This window comes from Hyaena hyaena, unplaced genomic scaffold (genome assembly GCF_003009895.1).
Source record: "Hyaena hyaena isolate Hyena2069 unplaced genomic scaffold, ASM300989v1 scaffold_134, whole genome shotgun sequence".
Taxonomy (NCBI): domain Eukaryota; kingdom Metazoa; phylum Chordata; class Mammalia; order Carnivora; family Hyaenidae; genus Hyaena; species Hyaena hyaena.
The window spans coordinates 298,715-317,048 of NW_024080766.1; the positions used below are offsets into that span (position 1 = coordinate 298,715).

The 18,334-nt window shown below is 48.9% G+C and overlaps 1 protein-coding gene across 1 annotated transcript in view; it reads left to right on the plus strand.

The window, feature by feature from the left end:
- The first annotated feature begins 9,843 nt into the window (after positions 1-9,843).
- AHRR (aryl-hydrocarbon receptor repressor) overlaps positions 9,844-18,334 on the plus strand; it is a 78,270-nt gene continuing 69,779 nt past the window's right edge. The window contains exon 1 of the mRNA XM_039238021.1: positions 9,844-9,866. The gene's annotated coding sequence lies outside the window, so the exon portion shown is untranslated. The remainder of the gene's footprint in view (positions 9,867-18,334) is intronic.

The following is an 18,334-nucleotide window of genomic DNA, read 5'->3' on the forward strand; positions in this document are numbered from 1 at the left end:
TATAGACACTCAGGTGTGGTCCAGATACTCAGGTGTGTGGTATAGATGTACTCAGGTTTGTGGCACAGATTCTAAGATGTGGTACAGACACTCGGGTATGGTACAGATGTTCAGGTGTGTGGTTTACATGCTCTGAGGTGTAGTGTATAGATGCTCTCAGGTGTGTGGTGTAGATGCACTCAGGTGTGGGGTACAGATGCTCTCAGTTGTGGGGCACAGGTAACTCAGGAGTGAGGTACAGAAACACTCACATATGTGGTGTCCCCCACCCCCAGTGGGAGGCAAGGGTTTGGTCACTGGAGGCACATTGAGGAGTGGGCATTTTGGGAGATGGTGGTCACTGGGGAACTTGGGTGGCCAGTCAGGGCTTTGTTGTGTTGGGCGGCGTGGTGGGTATGTGGCTGTGCTTCTGGAAAGCCCGAGAGGCAGGGGGTCTTAAGGGGCCGGAGGATCCGCTGGGGAACCTAGGCTACTTGAAGGGCCGAGAGCAGATCGTCCTGAGGGCCCCAGCCCTGCCCGAGCCACCCAAGCAGGGTGTGCAGAAATGGCAGGATGCACTCCCTTCGATGGTTCCCTGCGCTGGGAGCCAGACCCAGCTCCAAGAGCTGTCATTCGGCCACATGGGGGCAGCGCAGTCACGCCATGCAAGGACGCCTGGTCCATAGCATGACCCCAAGGACACGCCGGCACGGAATTAACAGAAGCAACAGAGGAACCAGAGTGAGTGGGGCTTAAGGTCTGGGCAGCAACGCCTGCCCTGGGAAGTTGTGAACAAAGACTGACTTAGGCAACTTTTCCTTTATTACTTAAGCTGTGCCCTGAGTCCACTTAGACATGGGTGTTTGGGATGGGTGGGCAGAGCACCCCTGGGGAGGCTGGCCACTGGGAGGCCAGGCCAGCTCCTCAGCCACCACGTACCTGATCACTTCCTTTGTCCCCATGTGCCTGGTCCTGCATCCCTCACCTCCTGTCCCTTGTTCCCTGTCCCTGGGCCCTTGATCAACTGCTCTCACATACTCCCTTTCTTGCCATTTGAATGGTGTATTGATGACCCAGCTCTTAATTTGACTTACAGGAAGGTGAAGAGCCTGCTGAAGATACCCATGGGTCTTTGTGAAAAAAATAACCCTGGAATAGTCAGGAAGGCCTGACTTGTGGCCACAGCTGTGGTCACACTAAAGTCAACCTAGCCAACTGGGAGAGCCACTTGTCTCAGTCCAGATGAGGCTGGTCGAGGAGAGCAGGTGGGGGTCTGGGGACAGAGAGAGGATGGTCTCCACTGGGTGGGCAAGGATTGAGGCTCCTCCTGGGGAAGGTCAAGGCTGTGGGTGGAGGAGATGACAGACATGCCCTGCCTGCTGTGTGGCTGAGTAGTCCACATGGGTCCCCTTGTCACCTGAATCCTCCGGTCCCCCAGGCGGAAGGGCTGTCCCGCTGGGTACCGGGTATCCCCCTCCTCCCTCACCATCATCACATCACCCTTCAGAGGTGGGGCCAGGAGTAACCTGGGGTTCACAGTATTTCATACCATCACTCACGTGTGCATGTGTGAGTGTGAACTTGTAAGTGCGTGTATATGAGTGTGTGTGTGATCAGTGTCTGACCCCCACTGGATTAGAGGCTCTAGGAATCTGGCCCATGTCTGCCTCTGAAGATGGACCATATGTATCTGGTGAATAAATGGGGGAAACTGGGGATTCTTCCCTCTTGTGTGTGTATATGTTAAAATATATATAGCAAAAAATTTACATTTTTACAGTTTTAAGAGTACAGTTCAGCGGCATTAAGTACCTTCACAGTGCCGTGCAGCCATCGCTACCATCCGTCTCCAGAACTTTCTCCTCCTCCCAAACTGGAACTTTGTCCTCATTAATCTCTAAGTCCCAGCCCCTGTCACCCACCATCTTACTTCACATCTATGGATTTGACTCCTCTAGGGCCCTCATCTCGGTGGAAATACAGCATTTGTCTTTTTGTGCTTCTTTAACTGTATAGTAACTTCAGGGGTCTTCCATGTTGTCAGTGTCAGAATCCCCTTTCTAGGCTGAATAATCTAGTGTGTGGAACACCACATTTTGTTCTTCCATTCATGTGTTGGTGGACAGGTTTGTTTCCACGTTTTGGTGGTTGAATAATGAACATTGGTGCACAACTGTCTCTTAAGGTCACTGCTTTCAGTGAATTGTTAGACGTCTGGTTATGTACCCAGAGTGGCGGATTACATGGTAACTCTGTAATTGTTTGAGGAACTTCTAGACCATTTTTTATAGGAGCTACCCCATTTTACATTCTTCCCAATAGTTCACAAGTGTCTCATTCCTCCACGTCCTCTCTAGTAGTTGTTATTTTTTGGTAATAGTCATCCTAAAATGTGAGGGGATATCTCACATGTTTCACTTGCATTTCCCTATCGATTTATAATGTGGAGCATCTTTTCATGTGCTGTTGGGCATTCGTTTGTTGTCTTTGGAGAAATGTCAATTTCATGAGGCTTTTCACCTGTGTTTTCTTTTAAGTGTTTTCTCTCTTATTTCAGATCTTAGATTGATTTTGAAATAGATGTATAGTGTTAGCTAAGGGTCCAACTTTTATTATTAATTATTACTACTCCATGTGCCTATCCATTTTTCCTACCATCATTTGCTGGGAAGACTGTCCCCATTGAATGGTCTTGGCATCCTTGTCAAGCATCATTGACCATATATATGAGGGTTAATTTCTGTGTACTCTGTACCATTTGTCTATACTTATCTGTTTCATGGATAAGGTAATGGAGACAGGGCCCATAATTTGGCCAAGGTCACAGGATAAGTGGTGGTTAGGCTTCAGTTTGGATGGAGGGCACCCTGGACCTCGCCCTGTTCATGCAGGGACATGGGAGAGTACAGAGGGCACATCTGACCCATCCATCCTCCCACCAGATGACACTTGAGGCCAGCCAGACTGGGCTTCACCTTGTTTAAAAAAGGATCAGACTAGCTGCTCACAATTCAGAGGGTTTTAAGATAGCAAAGTTCCTCTTGAAATTGCCTTCCAACAATGCAAAGAACCAGAGAGCGAGACAAAGCTTCAGGGTTGATGGTACAGGAGGTGCCTGGCCCCAAGTTCCAGGGAGAAGCCCCTAGTTCCTGTAGAGCGCAGGAGGGCACAGGAGGGCAGTGGCAGCAAAGGGGGATGGGGCGCAGGCAGGGAGACAAGGGAGGACTTCGTGCTGGGCGAGCCCCTTAGCCCCAGGGCAGGAAGTCAGAGAAACTCACCACCTGAGAACATGCCTATTTAGGGCAGAGCCTCACTCTACACCTGACGTTTATAAAAGAAGCAACTCAAGAACCAGAAGAAGCATCTTAGAACCCAGTTTACAGCCAGTGTCTCAAAGATGATCAAAAATATTGCATCCATTTAAAAAAGAACTGTAACCTTGGTTTGCCGGCATACCTCATTCTGGAAACATGCCTGTAATCCAGAACACTTGTGTATCAAAGCAGATTTCCTTGTAAGAAATGATGGAAACTCAGATGATTTGTTCCACAACCTAAAAACATTCATATAAAAATGATCACAACACTGTAATCTAATACAAAATAGTAAAATACAGAATATAAAGTAAACAGATTGACCTCCACTTCCCTTTGAAAACCTTTGTGGCTGGTGTGAGGGAGACAGGAGGGTTATTGAATAGGGCGACTGCTGTTGGCTCAATGGAATCTTTCTTTTCGTGTAACTTTAACAAGGAACCTATCCAATGACACTTGCTTTTGCCTCCGTTTGAGGATTTCATGGAAATGTGACATTGCATTGCTGTTAAACAGATTCATCGCTCTCACTGCTATAGCCTTATTCGCGTGGTGCTTTTCTACAAAATTTTGCACTGTTTCCCACATTTTGCACATCTCCCTAATCTCATTTGAAGTGAGGGATTCCTCTGCCTTCTCCTCCTCCTCTGCAGACGAGATCTCATAACCTTCCGTTCTTGCTCGTGATGCAGATCCATCAGTTTGTCAGTGGTCGGCTCTTGCCATTTTCCTTCACCAGCTCCTGAATGTCGTCCTCATTCACCCCCAGTGCCATGGTCTTCCCCAAGGACACAATTTCATTGACTACGAGCAGCTGCTGTTCATGAGCAAGCCCTTCTAAGTCATGTCCAAGAAACCAGTCACACAATTGGGTTACAGTTTTCTTCAAGCAAAATTGAGGGTCCTCTTGGTGACCCCTTCCCGGGCTTTATCGATGATCTATGGCAGTTCGTGATGTGGAAATGACTTTTCCAAAAACTCTCGTAGGGTAAGGTTTGTTCTTTTGGTCACCTTGAAGCATCACTGAAATAGTGCTTTTGTGTAAAGCCTTTTAAAGTTCAAAGTGACCTGCTGATCCATGGGCTGGAGGATTGGAGTGGTCTTGAGAGGAAGGAAATTGACCTTAATGAACTCGCATTCCTCTGGTAAGTCATCCTCAAAGCCTGGAGGATGCGCACAAGCATTACCCATAACGAGCAAGGCTTTGAGTGGTGGATTCTTCTCTAAAAGGTATCTCCTCACTGCAGGACTGAAGACCTCCTTGATCCACTCAACGAACAGGATACGAGTGACCCAAGCCTGGCCCTTGGACCTCCATATAATGTTTTAATGGCTCTTCTACACCTTGCATTTCTTGAAGACTCGTGGATTCTCGGAATGATACACGAGCAGGGGCTTGACTTTGAAATCCCCACTTGCATTAGTGCAAAACAAGAGGGTGAGATGGTCTTTCATGGGTTTGTGACCAGGCATTGCATTCTCTTCTGTAATGTACATCCTCTTTGGCATCTTTTTCCAAAAAAGCCCCTTCTCATCACAGTTAAAAACTTGCTCTGGCAGGTAACACTCGGAAGCCACGAGCTTCTGGAAATTGGTAGCAAAAGGCTCAGCTGCCTTAGCCTCCCCGTGCTTCACAACGGATACCACTTCTCCCCTTAAAGTTATCAAACAATCCCCTGCTTGCTTTGAAGACTTCTTTTTTCTGGGACGCCTGGTGACTTAGTCAGTTAAGCTTCCGACTTTCGCTTAGGTCGTGATCTCGCGGTTCGTGGGTTCGAGCCCCGCATTGGGCTCTGTGCTGACTGCGAGCTCGGAGCCTGGAGCCTATTTCAGAGTCTGTGTCTCCCTCTCTCTCTGACCCTCCCCTGCTCACGCTGTCTCTCTCTCTCTCACCCCTAGAAATAAATAAAAATATTAAAAAATTAAAAAAAATTAAAAAAAATGAAGACTTCTTTTTTCTCTGTTGACGTACCTGGCAGTTTACTTATGAGGTCGGTGTACAAGGCCTTTGCCTTCTAGCAGATAAAGTTCTCACAGATAAAGTCACAGTGTCATCTGCCAGCTGCTTCTAATTTTCCAAACCAGAAGCAACTTTTCCATATCTTCCAGAACACGTGGCTGTTGCCTCGATATTCTCCTGACTTCTTTTGCTGCATTTAGCTTTCATTTCTTTAATACTGTGAAAATGGTCAGTATAGACGTATAAAATCTTGCAATGTTCATACTTCTCGATTTCCTTCTTAACTTACACTGTAATCATCTCCTTCTTACCACCTTTCTTTTCAACCTTTTTCTGCATGAGGGCCGTTGAATACACTTGCACAGATGTTGACTACAGTGCAGTATTAATAAGCTCTTGTCATATACTGTATTTAATGTAACTGGCAATAAGGCAGCAGAGGAAAGAGTCTATATCTGCAGGCAGCCTGACCTAGAATGAAGCAAAGCGTTCCTTTTTTTTCTTTCTTTTTTTTTTTTAATGTTGATTTATTTTTGAGAGAGAGAGACAGAGCTTGAGGTGGGGAGGGGCAGAGAGAGAGGGAGACACAGAATCTGAAGCAGGCTCCAGCTCCAGCTCTGTCAGCTCAGAGCCTGATGCGGGGCTCGAACCCAGAAACCTGACCTGAGCTGAAGTCAAGATACTTAACCGACTGAGCCACCCAGGCGCCCCTAAGCAAAGCACTCCGAAGCTTACTCTTGTATGGAAAAGCAAAGGATTGTCCACAGGTGCTTTGAACTGACAAAAAATACACCAGTGCCAGTTGTGGGCACCTTCCAACATTCTGAAAAATCACTAATTTCCGCCAGACACCATGGCCTGAGACTGAGCATGGGAGACAATCATCCACAATCCCATAGCAAAAGAGAGAAAAACCATTGGCTCAGCTGTGATCATGCGACATTCAGTGTCACATACTACTGGTATTGCAAGACATCACTCGTTTATCAAGTTAAAATGTATTAGAAATGTTTGCTTATCTTGCAGAACAATTATAGAACAAGTTACCTGCAATCCAAGGTTTTACTGTAATTCTATAAGAAAGAATACAGAATGAGAAATTTTAGAGGTTGTGGTTTATCTATACGATGGAATACTACATGGCAATGAGGAAGAACGAAATCTGGCCTGTGTAGCAACATGGACGGACCTTGAGGGTGTTATGCTGAGCGAAATCAGTCAGGCAGAGGAGGACAAATACCATATATTTGCACGTATAGGAGGATTAGGAGGAACTTAATGGAGGACCGTGGGGGAGGAGAAGGGGGGAAATAGTGGGGGAAAGGGGGAGAGGCAAACCATGAGAGACTCTTGAATGCTGACAAAAACTGAGGACTGATGGATGTGAGGGAGGGGAAGGGGATGATGGGCACGGAGGAGGCACTTGTGGGGATGAGCATTGGGTGTTATGTGGAAACCAACCTGACAATAAACTATTTGAAAAAAAAAAAAAAAAAAAAAAAATCTAAAAGAGAAAAAGCTAAAGAACAGAAAAAAAATGGAAGAAAATTTCTAAACAAAATAAGTCATTTTCTAGAACTAACGGAGGCTCGTTTGGAAGGACACTGCAGATGGACAAGGCCATGCTGAGGAGCGTCAGAGCCCAGGGACAAGGAGACCCTCACTGTCCCAGAGGAGGACAGGTGACTCTGAGACTTGGAGGGACTGGCCACGCAGCAGGGACAGCACAAGGAAAAGTTGTTTCCACTTTGAATTCTGTTACTTGCTGTGAAGACAGACTAAGTGTTAAAGACATTTTCCTCCCGTGTTCCTTTAACTAGGACACTCCCGTGAGATATGTCCCGGGAAACTGAGTGAGAAGACCAAGAGGAAGGGCTGGGGGTTGGGAAACAACGGGCGTGAGGACAAGTCAGAGGAAGCCAGGACGGGCGGGCGGTGGCAGAGCTGCCCACGTGGAGGGTGACTTGACGTGTGGGACTCTGCGGAAGGCTCGTTTGCAGAGCTGCCCGAGGATGTGGAGGGCAGCAGTTGTTTCAAAGAAAACCAAGCAAATGAGTCATGTTTAGTTGGGGGTGGGGGGTTGGGAGTGGGGAGAGACTGTACAAGAGAGGAAATAAATTACAGTAAATATGTCAGGAAATAAACTGTGGTAAATTGGCCCTCCCCCTCCTCCCTCCTCTTTTCTGCCCCCATAGTGGGTGGTTCTCAGCTGTGGGGCGGCAGCCAGGTACAAGGCGGATGGAAGTTCCTGCACCCTCCCCCAAATCCCCAGTGCCAGGTGGTGAGGGACACGGGGTGGCGTCTGCCTTCTAGAGGGAAGTGAGGCCAGGCCAAGACGAGCTGGGAAGAGCCTTCCAGTCAGAGGAAACGCACCAGCGAAGCCTAGGGGGAGGCCAGTTGTGCAGGCAAGGTCACTAGCAGAGCCTGGAGGGTCTTTGCTGTGTGCTCTTCACAAGCGTGGACTGCTTGGGAGTAGGTGGCTTATGCCCATCAAGGGCAGTCTCGGGGGAGGAAGGGGAGCTGGACATTGGCTCTCCTCTACGCCGGGGGCCGTGCAGCATCAGCAGCACTGGCCCTGTCCTGGGAGGTAGCAGTGAGGTGTCTCGTTCCTGCCGTTCCTCATGGAGCCTCACCAGTGAGGCCAGAAGGGAGTCCCCGAGGTGTGGAGGCGCTGTCTTCCCACGCACGGTAATGCCGGCTCTCACTGCAAAGCTCCAAACCTGGGAGGGAATCCCACCATAGGCCTGGACCCACCTGACTTCTGCCAAGATGTGCCCTCCCCCTGCCCGGAAATCATACACATGCTTACTTATTTAAGTACAACCAAATATATATATACAAAAGTGCTACATGTTCCTGCTAAAATGTTCACGAATTGTAGACATTTTAAAAAGTAAAAAGAAATAAAAGTTCACCTGTAACCTCAATTTTCTCTATGCATAATGCATGTTAAAAAAGCTGGATCAACATGCAACTTATGCTTTTAGCTACTTAAAAATACGATATATTGCAATATAGCTGCAAGTTGCTTCATGTCAAAAATAATATGAAATCATTTGCTCAGCCAACATTTTTAAGCCTGTGCTCTGCGGTAGGTGCTGTGCTTTTCCTGAATGGAGGTGAACAGACTTGGGAAATTTACCTGTTACCTGTTGTAACTTCAGGTGCAAAGACAGAGCAGGGAGAGGAGATGGACACTGGTGGCCTTGGTTTGGAGTGGGTCTTCTCTCTGAGGACACAGGGACAGGGGGGTGTCTGGAGAAGAGCATTTCTGCGAAGGGACAGTGAGTGCACAGGTACTGAGGCACACGTGCTTGCTCACTCAGAGCACAGCAGCGGGTCTAGGAAGGGAAGGACGTTGGGGGCTTCTGGGGAGATGGGATTTTGCTCAGAGCCTGGAAGGGGCCTGGCAGTTGCAATACCTTTGGCTGCAACTGTGGGGATGGGCATGGGAGCCACTACAGGGCTAGCTGTGGGGATGCTTGGTGGGGCTTGGATGAGGGGTGCGCCCCGGAGGCCACCCAGGGACTAGGCTTGGGAGGGGGGTAGGGCGGTCCCACGGCGGACCAGGTGAGGACAGTGTCATGGGAGTGCACTGGGGTCTCTGGGGCCCCTCAGACACTGAGCAGAGACCTCAGAATGTGAGGCCAGGCTCAAGGGGGTGTCTGGGTGGTTCAAAGTCAGGACGCCTGATGGAGCAGGGGAGGGGCCCAGAGGCCTTCAGTGCGGAGGAGGAGAAGGAGCAGCCCCCTGAGGTCCAGGGAGGAGAGGGCGAGGGGAGACGGGCGCCTGCAGCCGCCCACCAGCCTGGCGGGCCCTGAGAGGTCCTGGGCTGGGGCACCGCACCAACGACCCGGCTGTTCCTGGGAAGTTCAGGGTGAAAGTATTATATACATATTTTATAGTTTGTGAGACTTTAAAAAAAGTTTACTGATTCTGAGAGGGAGAGAGAGAGGGAAAGAATCCAGTCAGCGCGGAGTCCCCAACTATGGGAAGGTGACCTGAGCTGCAATCAGGAGCCCCACACACAACCCACTGAGCCACCCAGGCGCCACTATAGTTTATAAAACGTTTTAGTCCTTTACAGTCGTCGCAGTAACCCCGTTGGGGCAGGCAGGATCCAGGCCGCAGGAGAGGAGAGGGGAAGGCGGGGGGCCCTGGGCCCCACTTCTCTGCACCCCAGGCAGGGACCGGCTCTGCCTCCGAGGGCGCAGGTGCGTAGGGCCGCGTGACTGGAGGCGATGAATCAGGCGTCTGGGGTTCCAGCGGGGAGTACAGGGGTCTCGAGGGGCACGGGACGCCCCGAGCCGACAGACTCTTGGAGAGACCTCGGGGACGCGACGGGCGCAGGGCACGACGGCGCCGTAGCGCACGCGGACCGCGGAGGGCGGCGCGGCCGGGGCGGGGATCCGCGCGCGCGCCCCCTGCCGCCTCCCGGGTTCGCGGGGCCCCGGGGCGGGGCGGGCGCGCGTGCCGGGGTGGGGCCGGCCTTCCGCGGCCGCAGCTGCCGCCGGTCCGCGACGTGCGAGCGCCGGCGGCCGCGCCACCAGAGCTCCGGGCCGGGCGGGCTCCTCCCGCGGGTGCGCCTGAGCCGCCGCGCCCCGCCGGCCGCGGTAAGTGTGCGCGGCGCCCCGGGCCCCTGCGCCGCCGTCCGACCCCCGCGCGGCGCCCTCCGCCGCCGCGCCCTCGCATCTGCAGGCCCCGGGGGCCGCCGGGTCACTTCTTAACTAAAAGTACAGACGGGACTTCGGAGGGAGGCCGGCCCTCGTCCCCCGCTCACGGCCCCTCGGTCTCCCCGTCCCCTGCGAGCCGTGACCCCCCGCCTTGGGGCAGCCGGATTAATTGCCCTTTGCTCTTGGTCCATTTTCTTTCAGTAGCTTCTTTGGGCAGATGCTGGCAGGGGGCTTTGCCCCGGCCCCCTGAGCCCTCCCGGGGCAGCGGGTGGAGGAGGGCCCGAGGGGGTCCCCGGGGCTGGGGCGGCGCGGCTCGGCGCGCCCCTTCCTGCCGGAGCACCCGCGCTGGTGCTCACGCTTGGGAAGGGCGGAAGGGCCCGCGGTCCGGGAATTCGCTCGCTTTCAGTTAGTGGCACCAAGAAAGTTTTTTCCCCAAAAGTCTTAGTTCGAGTGGTCAAAAATCCCAGACTGTGGATCCACTGTGAGCAGCACAGACCATCGGGGACCTGCCAGCGCGAGTGCCCCCACTGTGACTCCCACTGGGGAGGGGGTCGCCCACAGGGGCCGGGGGCTGGTCAGGGTCAGAAGCCCGAGGCCTCGGGCAGCTCTGTTCTTGGGCCCTTCCTCGGCCCTGATTCCCGGGTCTGGGTCCGGAGGCGCCCCCCCCCCCCCCCCGTGGGACCGTCCAGTGGGCCTTCAGTTTCGGCTGCCCCGAGCGTCTCACGCGGGTAGGGAAGCCCCGGTGACTGACACGTGGCCTCGGTTTGACCAGCTACGGCTCGTCCTTGAGGGGCCTGGCGCAAAAGGGGGTGCGCACGTGTGTGCCCGGACATCTGTCCCCAGGCTCTGGATCCTTGACGCTTGTGTACTTGGCCTTTTCTCGGCCTGGTCAGCCACCTGACTTGGCCTCTTCAGGCAGCCTCTGGTAGAGGCCGGCCCCTAAGCCTGAACAGCTTCTACCCAGCGTCCGCCACTAGGGATCGTGTCTGGCTTCAGGCTCCTGAGTGGGAGCCCTGGGCGATCTTAGCACCCAGCGTTAGGGGGAGGCCCTGTGGTGACGTGCAGACTGTCCCCACTCCTGGTGAGGGGCCAGCAGGCAGAGCAGCCCCGACATGGGAAGCCGTGTCATCGGTGGCACCCCTGCAGGGGCCTGGGGCTGGCACTCACCTTGTTTATGGATAGAGACCTAGCCGGTAACTGCTGGAGTTTGGACTCAGACCTCCTGGTGTGGTTCCACAGCGGTGCATGTCTGTGGGAAGATGGCTTGGGGACACACTCCCAGACAGAAATGATGGGGAGGGTGTTTGATTTTTGGACAGCCGTTACTGTTACCATAAGAGAAAGAGCCTCATAAAAGCTGTCCGCTCAGAGCTCAGCGGGGAAGGAAGGCCCACAAACCACCCAGATGGGCTCACACCTGCGTGTTCCCCTGTGGTGCCCAGGCCCCTGTCCGCCTCCCACCCCAGCAATCACCGTGGTTGCTGGGGAGACCCTGGTCCAAGCCAACCGCAGACCACAAGGAGCCCAGTATGGAGGTCTCCCCCCGCCCCGCTTTACTGATAAGGCATCTGCATCTGAGTCAGAGACTGGTGTCTTGCCTCAGAGGGGCATTCCTTCAAGGAGTTTGGTCCAATCCGATAGAGGCTTCATCTTTTTGAGGAGAGGGCACAGTATTTAGTAAAATGGAGCAGCTTACTGTCATACTGTCCACTTCCTAGGTATAGGGTTCCTAGGGCAGAAACCTCAGCACAGACGGAACCCCAAGCTGTGGTTTTTCCAGCAAGGTCTGTGGTGGGGGTGGGGGGATGTAAGGAGGCTGACTCCTTTGATTTCTTCCACACAAACCCCAATGGGGGGGCGCTGGGAGAGTATTTATCTGCCCTTGCTGCTTTTTGCCATAACCCGTGTTTTTAGAGCCGTTCTGAATGCTGAGATGGAGACACGGAGGGCTTTGTGGGGCGGGCGGGCAGTGTGCGAGGCTGGGGAACATGCATGCCTGGGGCCTGGGGCCTGCTTTGTGGAAGAGGGCTTTGGGTGAAGGATAATGAGGGGTCTGTGCCACCCCCTGTAGGAGTGTCCCTGGCCCTTTCCTCATCTTCTCTGTCATCTTCTCTACGCCCACACCATCCCTGCTCCTGGCTTGGGGCTCATCTGGGGAATGGTGGTGCTGGGGATGGGGTCTCCTTCACCTTTGACTTCATGGGGGGCTGCGTGGGCTGCTGAGTGCTTGGCCCCTCTTGGGATGCAAGGAACACCCCTGGCCTATTGTCCCCCTAGCCTGGGGCCAGACCTGGGGTGATGACCTTGCATTCTGGCCTCCAGCCACTGAGGGCCCGGCCTGGTTTCCCAGAGAAGTGCAGGCATGGTGGCCACGGCACAGGGGGGCTCAGAAGGCCCAAGCATCCATGCCTCTCTATTCCTGCTCCGGCCCGTGGCCCCCGGGCTACATCCCTACACCCCCAGAACCCTCCTGTCTCACCCACATAATCCCTGGCAGCTCAGAAACACACATCTGCCCCCCAGGCCTCTGCAGCCGTCGCCCATTGTCTCTCCCTCTGTGCACGGCGTCCTCAGACGGTTTCAGGGTGCTCCATCCACTTCTCCCTACTGTTTCTTTCTCACCACTCTGAAAACTTCACTTGTATTTACATATAAATTTGTGTTGTGCTTTTCATTGAGGTAAAATTCACATAACCTAAAAGTAACCATTTAAAAATGTATTGTTCCGTGTGTTTATTTAGTATATCGCCAAAGTTGGGCACCTACCACCTCTGTCTACTTCCAAAACATTTTCTTCACCCAAATGTACACTCTGCACGCATTAAACAGTCATTCCCCATTCCTTCCTCCCCAGCCCTGGCAACCGCTGATCTACTTTCTGTCTATGGATTTGTCTGCTCTGGACATTTCATACATATGGAACCAATACATGACTTTCCGTGTCTGCTTTCATGTATCTTCAAGGCTCATTTGTGTGGTAGCGTGCGTCAGAACCCCGTTCCCTTACATGGCTGAGTAATATTCCACTGTGTGCGTAGGCCACGCGTTGTTTAACCGTTCGTCAGTTGGTAGGCTTTCGGGTTGTTTACACTTTTTGGCTATTTGTGAAGAATGAAGCTAGGAGTGTTTGTGTGCCAGATTTTGTTTGAATGTATGTTTCAGTTCTCCTGAATTTATACCTAGGAGTGCAGTTTGCTGGGGAGTGTGGTAACTCTGAGTCTGAGGAACTGCCGTTCTGTGTCCCACAGCAGCTGCACCGTCTTCCACTGACAAGAGCAGCCACAGCTCCCAGTGACTCCACGTCCTCACCAACGCTTGCGGCTGGTTTTGTTGGGAGCCATCCTCGTGGGGGAGTGAAATGCTACCTCGTTGTGGGTTTGATTACATTTTCCTAGTGACTAATGATGTTGAGCATCTTTTCATGTGTTTGTTGACCATTTGTATATTTTCTTTGGAGAAATTTCTGTTCAAGTCCTTTGCGCATTTTTAATTGGACCGTTTGTCTTTTTGTTGTTGTTAAGTTGTAAGAATTCTTTATATGTCCTGAATAGTAGACTTATCAGATGCATAATTTGCAAATACTTTCTTCCATTCTGTGGGTTGTCTTTTTGCTATCTTGATGGTGTCCTCTGAGACACAGGTTTTTAATTTTGATGGAGTCCAATGCATTTTCTTAGCTTTTTTATTTGTGCCTTTGGTGACGTATCTAAGAATCTGTTGCCAAATTCAAGGTCATGAAGATAGAGCCCCATGTTATCCTTGAGAATTTTATAATTTTAGCTCTTACACTTAGGTCTTAACTAATTTTGGTTAATTTTTTCCTATGGTGGGAGGCAGGCAACAGCTTCATTCTCTTGCATGTGGGTACTTCGTTTACCCATTTGTTGAAGACATTCTTCTTTCCCCGTTGTATGGCCTTGGCACTATAGATCGTCTGTTCTTATTTTGCCACATTTCTCCTCTTTTTAATGCTTTTTAAAAAAACTTTTTCTTATGGAGGATTTCAAATCTTTAACAAAAGGGATGAGAATTTTATGATGAGCCCAACTTATTCATCAGCCAGCACAGATGGGCAGCTATCAGTATCAAATGATCCAGTTTCACTTAGACTCCCAGATTACACAGAAGCAAATCCCTAACAAGTCATGTTTTTAGTGTGTGACTTTTAAAAATCAGCTTTTGTGTTTTTAACTTAAGTTTTTGTTTGAGGAGGAATTATCTACAGCAGGAGAGTGCTGTAAGGGTGAAAAGAGGACTCTGAAGGGAACTCCAGGCTGGCAGAGTGTGCTACAAATGTGCACTTGGACATGGTCCCTCAGCTGCGGAGAGGGTATAGGTCAGCCCCCTGGATGGTGACGAAGGTCACTGAGTTTCTCCGCCTCTGGTGGTGGTGAACGGAAACAAAGAAAAAGCTGAAGCCTGGGACTAGAAGCCCCTTATTCCCGCAAAGTCCCTGCGGGGCCTCTGCGGGCAAGCGCCATGCTGCGCTACTACAGAGAAGCAATGCTTGCAGGGTCTGCCATGCACGCAGAACGAGCAAGGAGGGGTGGACTTGGAGCATGGAGGTATAAATGGAGCCCTGGCACAACCTTTGAGTATGAGAATACCACTTAGGGAACAACGGTATAGGGACCGTCCCCAGGGCCCTCTACCTACCCCTCCTGGCCAAGGCGCTCCAGTGGCCCTGACAGCTACCTATGTTATAAACCCCATGATACATTATTATCATTGTTGTTTAAACAATTATCTTTTAAAGACATTTAAGTAGTAAGAACAAACCTTGGTTTGGTACCCAGCAGTCCCCGTTTCCTGTGCCTCCGGTCCCATTTTGTAGACCCATGTTACCATCTGGTATCATTTTCCTTTGGCCTGAAGACACCCTTTCACATTTCTTATAGTGTGGGTCAGCTGGCAATGAATTCTTTCAGCTTTTGAATGTCTAAAAAGTCTCTAGCCTTCAGTTTTGAAAGCTATGTTCAAAGGGTGTGGAATTCTAAGTTTCAAGTTTTTTCTTTCCGTGCCTTAAAGATATAGTAGCTCCGCTGTCTCTGCACTTTTCTGATGAGGCACCTGCTTCATGCTTACCTTTGTTTCTCTGTACCCGACGGCTATTTTCTCTGGTGGCTTTTAAGCTTGTTCTATATATCACTGGTTATGAGAAATTTGATTAGGATTGGCCTTGCTGAAATGTTTTTAATGTTTTTGTGCTTGGAGCTTATTGAGCTTCTAAAATCTGTAAGTTTACATTATGTTTGGACAAATTTCTACTATTTATTAAATTTCTTTCTGTCACCTTCTGCAACCTCCTGCTCTTTAGAGCCCTAGTTATACACATAGTGAACTTCTTGAAATAGCTAAGTATTTCATTTTTATTTTGGTGCTTTTGTAAATGGTACAGTTAAAAAAAATTTTTTTTTAACATTTTATTTATTTCTGAGAGAGAGACCCTGTGAGAAGGGGAGGGTCAGAGAGAGAGGGAGACACAGAATTCGAAACAGGCTCCAGGCTCCGAGCTGTCAGCACAGAGCCCGACGTGGGGCTCGAACCCACGACCTGTGAGATCATGACCTGAGCCGAAGTTAGCCACCCAACTGACTGAGCCACCCAGGCACCCCGATGGTACACCTTTTTAAAAATCTGTGTTCTGATTGTTCATTGCTCGTCTACAAAAACACATTTAACTTTTGTATATTGTCCTTTTACCCTTTGACCTTGCTGAATTCAATTATGATAAGAGATTTATCTTAGTAAACTTTTTAGAATTTGTCCGGGAATAGAGTTCTGTCTTTTCCTTTCCCAGTGTTCTGACATTGCTTTTTCTTACCTTATTGCCCTGACTAGGACACGCATGTGGTACAGAGTAGGAAAGGAAGTGAGGGGCCTTGCTTGTGACCTCAGAGGATAAGCTCAGTTTCCCTCTGTGGGTTGTAACGCTGGTGTAGCCATTTCTGTAGATGCCCTTTATCAGAGTAGTTAAGTTCTCTTCTATTCCTAGCTCAATGAGAGTGTTTCATTATTATGAATGGATTTGGATTTTGTTACATACCTTTTTGCATGTATAAGATGGTCATATGTTTTTTTTCTTTAGTTTATTAATGTAGTGAATTGCAATGATCAATTTTTGGATGTTGAAGCAGCCTTGAATTCTTGAACAAAGCTCACTTGTTTTGCCCTATTTGTATTGCTGGATTCCATTTGCTAATATCTGATTGAGGATTTTTGTGTCTATGTTCATGCGGGATATCAGTCTGTAGTTTTCTTGAAATGTCTTTGGTTTTTGTATCAGGGTAATGCTGAACTTATAAATGAGTTTGCAGTTTTTAATTTTAATTTAAATATTCTTCCAGAGGTTGCAGAGAATTGGTATTATTACTTTTTTCTTAAACTGGTAGAATTCAAGAACACCTGGGCCTAGGTGTTTTTGGTTATTGTTGTTGTTTATGTGCTTATTTGTTTTTGTTTATATTTTTTATTGTTGGAAAAAAGGTAGGACCAGACCAAACAGTTATTTTCTTGACTGAGTTTTGTTAGATTGCATTTTTCAATGAACTGTTCTGTTCTATCTAAATTGTTGGATTTGTGGGGATAGTATCTGTCTCAGTCTGCTCAGGCCGCCATAATGAAATGCACAGACTAGGTGACTTAAACCACACACATTTACTTCTCATAGTTCTGGATGCTGGAAGCCCAGGATCCAGGTGCCTGCTTACTGGATTTGCAAACTCCTCAGGAGCTTCCCAGGTATGTCCTGAAACTAGCCCCTGTTTGTGGAGGGTAGGGAGGGACCAAGAAAGAGGCGGCCACTCCATGTTGGTAGGTGGTGGTTTTAATAAGCAAAGGGAACTTACATATGAAAGCATGTCTCAGATGGCAGAAAGATGAGTGGATCCCATGCCTGCTGGTCATAGCTTATAAGCTTATAAAGAGGCCGTAACTGGGCTCAGCCATGTATACTATGCATGTGTTCTCACGCCACATCCCCATCTCAAGGCTGTGTCCTTGGACCAGCCTCTGGGAGTAGAAAAGATGAGTGGAACCCACATCCAAGGACAGGGAAGGGGATGAGGACCTTCCTAGTACCTGGGTCCACCTCACAGTTCAGCTGGCAGTCACGTCTTTTCTGTGACCTTCCCAACGCTGCAGATTTGATTTCCAGTGAGAACTTTCTTCTTGGTTTGCAATGACTCTGTACACATAATGAAGAGAGAGACCCCTGGTGTCTCTTCCTCTCTTATAAGGGCAGCAGTTCTAACAAGTCAGGTCTTCACTTTTATGACCTCATTTAACCTTACTCACTTCCTTAAAGGCACTCCCTCCAGTGGAGGATTGAGGCTCCAACATATGGATTTGGGGGACACAAGTAAGTTCCTAGTCATATACTCTTATTTTCTTTCTAACGTCTGTGGGATCTGTAGTGATGACCCCTCTTTCATTCCTGATTTTGGTCATTTGTGTCTTCTCTACCTCTTGACTAATCTGGTTAGAGGTTTATCAATTTTGTTGATCTTTTCAAAGAACCAACTTTTGATTTCATCAATTTTTCTCTTCTATTTAAGTTTAGTTGATTTTTCTTCTTTATTATTGCTGTCTTTCTGCTTGATTTGGATTTATTTGCTCTTTTTCTAGTTACCTGATGTAGAAGCTTAGATTTTTTGAGATCTTTTATTTTTTTCTAATATAAATGCTTAGTTCTGTCAGTTTTCATTAAAGTATTGCTCAGCCATGTCCACAAAATCTGGTCTGTTGTGTTTTCATTTTAATTCAGTTCAAAATACTTTAAATTTCTTTGACACCCTCTCTTTGACCCATAGATATTTAGAAGCATGTTGCTTTCCAAATATCTGGGAATTTTCCATATATCTTTCTAATTTAATCCCATTATTATCACAGAACATACTTTGTATGATTTCTATGCTTTTAAATTTGTTCAAGACTGGTCTAAGTCCCAGAATTTGGTCTATGTTGGTGAATGTTTCATCTGCACAGAATGCACACTCTGCTGTTGTTGGCTGGAGAGTTCTGTAATTCAAGTCTATTACTGTTTGGGTATTCTAAATCCTTTCTGATTTTCGGCTTACTTATTGTATTGATTACTGAAATAAGAGTGTTGAAGTCTCTGATTAATTATCTGTTCAGTTTTATTAATTTTTACTCCCTGTATTTTGCAGATGCATACACATGTAGGATTGCTATGTCTTCATGGCATATCTCTCCTTGTCCCTGGTTATATCTTTGTCTTAGTCACATAACTATCCCAGTTTCTTTTGATGGCTATTTCCATGGCATATCTTTTCCTATCCACTTACTTTACCTACTTATATCTTTATATTCAAAATGTGTTTCTTAATTTAAAGCACATTTGTTACACATTTCTGACGTTCTCAAGGCACTTCACACACAGAATGAAC